Source organism: Penaeus japonicus, unplaced genomic scaffold (assembly GCF_977035675.1).
Source record: "Penaeus japonicus unplaced genomic scaffold, GWHDUDI00000001_assembly GWHDUDI00000027, whole genome shotgun sequence".
NCBI classification, from domain to species: Eukaryota; Metazoa; Arthropoda; class Malacostraca; order Decapoda; family Penaeidae; genus Penaeus; species Penaeus japonicus.
The window spans coordinates 32512955-32517954 of NW_028234429.1; the positions used below are offsets into that span (position 1 = coordinate 32512955).

Here is a 5000-nt window from a genome sequence, read left to right on the forward strand (position 1 = left end):
GAAAGATGGAGAGATGGAGAGAAGGAGAGGACGCACAGGAAGACACTCCGAGCACTTCACATGGTAAACAGTTTATCCTCTTGCAATATCGGCCGATCCAGGGATGCTGCGAACGGCTGGGATGATCGCATTGCAGAGTTAGGTTGGGAGGAGAGCGAGTGCCATCCAAGGACTGGTCGTGCCTTTATATGCTCTTTAGCGTGTGTGTGGGTGTGTTTGTGTGTGTGTGTGTGTGTGTGTGGGTGTGGGTGTTTGTGGGTGTTTGTGTGTGTGTGTGTGTGTGTGGGTGTTTGTGGGTGTTTGTGTGTGTGTGTGTGTGTGTGTGTGGGCGTGTGGGTGTGGGTGTGTGTCTGTGGGGGAGGGGTGTTTGAGAGAGAGAGAGAGAGAGGGAGACAGAGATAGAGAAAGAGAGAGAGAGAGAGAGTGTGTATGTGTGTGTGTCTGTGTGGGTGTGGGTGTGGGTGTGGGTGTGTTTGAGAGAGAAAGTGTTTGTGTGTTTATGTGGGTCTGTGTCTGTGTATATGTGTATATGTGTTTGAGAGAGTGAGAGTGTTTGTGTGTGTGAGTGTCTGAGAGAGAGAGAGAGAGGAAGAGAATGTGTGTGTGTTTGTGTGACTGCGTGTATTTTTGTATATCTGCGTTTGTGTTTGTGTGTGTCCATGTGTGTGTGTGTGTGTGTCTGTCTGTGTAGTAATAGGAGAAGTAGTGATGGTAGGAGTAAGAAAGCAGTGTAGTAGTAGTAGTAGTACAGTAATTGTAGTGGTGGTAGTAACCAGCATCACTTTTATCTTTTGTATTATATTTGTATTTTTTCACTGATGTTAACATGCTTATTACTGATTTTATTATTTCCACTTTTATCATTTTGATGTGTCTCTTATCATTATTATTATAATTATCATTATTTTCAATATCATTATGATTATGGTTATGATTACGGTTATTAATCTTGCCATCATTGCTATCAATATTTTGTTGTAAATGCTGTTGTTATCATCACTTGATCATTATCAATATCATTATAATTATCATCATTACTAATATCATCATAATCATCATAATTACCATTGTTATCATAATCATTATCATTACTATTGTTATCTTTAATATCATTATCAACATCAGTACTGCTGTCAATATCATCCCTTTTCTTCCTCCTCTTCATCCTCTTTCCCCTTTCCATCCTTCTTCTTATTCCGTTTGTTCCCCTCTCTTTCTTGTTCTTACCCCTCTTCTCTCCTTCCTCAATACATTTCTTCCTCTTTTCTTCCTTTCCTCTCACTCTCCGTCCTAATTTTTATCTGACCCTGGTTAACACGTTTGTTTTTTATTATTGTTATTATCATTATCATCATTATCATTATTATCCTTGTTATCATTATCATCATTATCATTATTCTTATTATTATTATCATCATCATTATTATTACTATCATTATCATTATAATTATCATCATCCCTCCTCTTCCTCTATTTCTTCTTCCAATTCTCCTTCTTCTCCTCCTCCTTCCATCACTCTTTCACCCTTCCTTCACTCTTTCATCCTTCCATCACCCTTCCATCACTCTTTCTCTCTCTCTCTTCCTTTCTTTCTTTCCTTCCTTCTTTTTTGCCCTCCCGAATTTGAGGAAAAAAACAAAAAACAGTAAAACCGAACGTACCCTTGAGTTCTAAAGGTTTTCCTATATCTGTGTGATTGTTTATGCATCGACTTTTCCATTGCTTCAGGGAATTTCTGCCGAGAAGGTTGTCATAAGTATTTTTGTTATCGAGGTGTGTTTCTCTTGGCTTGCATGTTGTTGTTGTTGATGTTTGATGTTGTTTGAGTTTTTTGTTGTTGCATGGGTGTTATGTGTGTTTTCTGAATGTTGGTTGATTTTGTTTGATTTTGTTGTATGTGTGTTATGTGTGTTTTTTTAATGTTGTTAATGTTGTTTGATTTTGTTGCATAGGTGTTATGTGTGTTTTCTTAATGTTGTTGATGTTGTAGTCTGATTCTGTTGCATGTTATATGCATTTGTTGCTGTTGATGATGTTGTTGATAGTGAGGATGGTGATGTGTTTGTTCTTGTTGATAAGAAGATATATCAATGGCGTTGCTGTTGCTTACATGTATTGTTCTTGAGTGTGTTTGGTGTTAATGATGAAGGCAACGGGGTGTTGTTAGCGATAACAATAAGGATATCGGTGATGTACTAATGATAACGAAGCTCTTTGTGTGTTGTTATAGATAGTGAGGATACTGGCGTGTTATCTTCGTTTTTTTTTTTTTTTTTTTTTTCTCGCGTGCTCGAAGTGATAAAGACTCGGAATATCAATTCATTATTTTTTTCTTCTTCTTCTTCTTACTTTCTACCTTTTCTTATTTCGTCCTCCTTATTCTTACAGTTCATATTCTTAGAGTTATTCGCTGTAAGTCGTTCTCCAATTATTATGTGTTTGTTGTTATTATCCTTTTTTGTTCCTTTTATTTATTTTTTTTTTTTTTTTCTCCCGCTCTTGTTGTTATTATGAGCGTTAGTGTGTCAGTACAGTTTTCTTTCTTTATCTATCTAGTTCTTCTCTTTCATTCTCTATTTATTTCTCTCTTTCTCTCTTTTTTCTTTCGTTTTTCTTTCTTTTTCTTTCTCTCTCTTTTTTTTTTTTTTCTTTCTTTCTTCCTCTTTCTCTCTTTCTTTTCTTTTTTATTTCCTTTGCTTAAGGGGAGAAAAATGTATCTTAATCTCGCCCATCACTGACAAATCCATTAAACTGATTAGATAGTTTGAAAGATGTAAGAGAGAGAGAGAGAGAGAGAGAGAGAGAGAGAGAGAGAGAGAGAGAGAGAGAGAGAGAGAGAGAGAGAGAGAGAGAGAGAGAGAGAGAGAGAGAGAGAGAGAGAGAGAGGGAGGGAGGGAGGGAGGGAGGGGGGGGGAGGGGAGGGAGAGAGAGAGAGAGAGAGAGAGAGAGAGAGAGAAAGAGAAAGATAGAAAGAAAGAGAAAGTGAAATAGAGAGAGAGGGGGGAGAGAAAGAGAGAGAGAGAAAGAAAGAGAAAGGTAAAAAGAAAGAGAAAGAGAAAGAGAGAGAGAGAGAGAGAGAAGAGGAAGAAGAGAAGAGAAGAGTGGAGAAGAGAAAGAGAAGAAGAGGAGAGAGAAAGAGAAGAAAGAGAAAGAAGAGGGAGAAAAGAAGAAAGAAAGAGAAAGAGAAAGAGAGAAAGAAAGAGAAATAGAAAGAGAAAGAGAGAGAGAGAGAGAGAGAGAGAGAGAGAGAGATAAAGAGATGAAGAAAGAGACATAGCTAGATAAAGAGAGAGGAAGCGAGAAAGCGTGCCCGATTTCATCATCATCAGTATCTCATTTAAATAACGAAACGAGACTGATACCTTGATTACAGATCATTAAGGGGTGTCTATGACTAGTATGATATTCTGAATCCCGTATTTTAACCCTTTTATCATTATTGTTATTGCCATTATCAGTGTCATTATCAGTGTCATTATCATCCCCATTGTTAGTATCGTTGTAGTTATTATTAACAACATCATTATTATTATCATTGTTTTTTCATCATTATTATTTTATCCTCATTATTACTACTATTTGCATTAGCCCTAATATCGTTATTATTGTTACCATAAGTATCAATACTGTTATACTGATACTAACATTATCATCCTTATTATTGTCATAATTATCATTATCATTATTATTATTGATATCATTATTATCATTATCATATATTATCATTATCACCATTACTTTTGGTATCATTATCATTACGAGGGTTATCATTATCTCATTATCATCATTATTATTATTGTTATTATCATAGCTATCCTTATCATTATTACATCTGCATCTGCTTGTTCATCTATTTCTATTCTCTCTCTCTCTCTCTCTCTCTCTATCAATAGTATTTATCTACAGTATCTCTCCCTCTCCCTCTGATCCCTTCCATCTCTCTCTTTTCTTTCCACATGTCTCTGTCTTCCTCCCTGACAATCAACAGTCATTAAAATAACTCAATTACAGAAATTATCAGAGACGGAATTCAAAAGCCATGATGTTTCCGTCTCAACCATTCTGAGAAGTTGGAGAAGAGGAACATTGTATACACAAGTACTTACATATTTACATACATATATACATACACTACATGTATGCTTATGTACATAGCTTAAACATGTATACAATTATGTAGATATATAATAAAAAATGGATAGTTCGGAGTAAATAATTCATCTGTCGAGATGTGTATTGTGTAAAGTCATGTGCTGTCAGAGTCTTGTTAAATCTCTAGGTCTCAACTTTTCACTAACGAATGATTCACTGCACTGTGTAATATTTTTTTGGAGTAAATAAGGAATACCTGATCGCATATAGTTTGTAATATTAATGGCACCGAATAGTACTGTAAACGTTTCGAAATATTACACAGAATGAAAAATATCCCGACGCTGTTTAACAGGATTAGCTTAGGATACACTTTTGCTTTTTGCATAATGCAAGAGATAAGATACATATATGCATGTATGTATACTTACATGGATATCAATTACATGCATATATTTAAACAGATACACAGTCAGAAATGGATACTTGATAATAGAAATTCGCCTTTCGATATTCAGATTGTGCTAGTCATCCGATGTCAAAACCCGTGAGAAATCTCTACGGCAGCATTTTGCCACGTTTCATTTACGATTATCCAGCGTTGTGTTGATATATTTTGTGGGTGAATAGAGAATATTTTCCGTATTAGTTTATGATATTAATGATGCTGAAAAGCGCTGTGTCTATTAAGAAACAATTCATGGGATACAAATTAACCGACGCTGGTCAATACGATTAGGTAAGGATATACTTTCGATTGATATATGATATAATAAAAAGACATATACATACAAGTATACTTATGTGCATATCATAGACATGTATACATTTATGCAGACTTACTATCAAAAAAGGATTTTTGATAGTAAAAATTCACATTTCCGTATTTGGATTGTAAAAAACATAGG

The 5000-nt window shown here is 35.3% G+C and overlaps 1 protein-coding gene across 3 annotated transcripts in view; it reads right to left on the minus strand.

Moving 5' to 3' along the window:
• Positions 1-5000, minus strand: part of LOC122266302 (limbic system-associated membrane protein) — a 158222-nt gene that overhangs the window by 98613 nt on the left and 54609 nt on the right. The window lies entirely within an intron of this gene.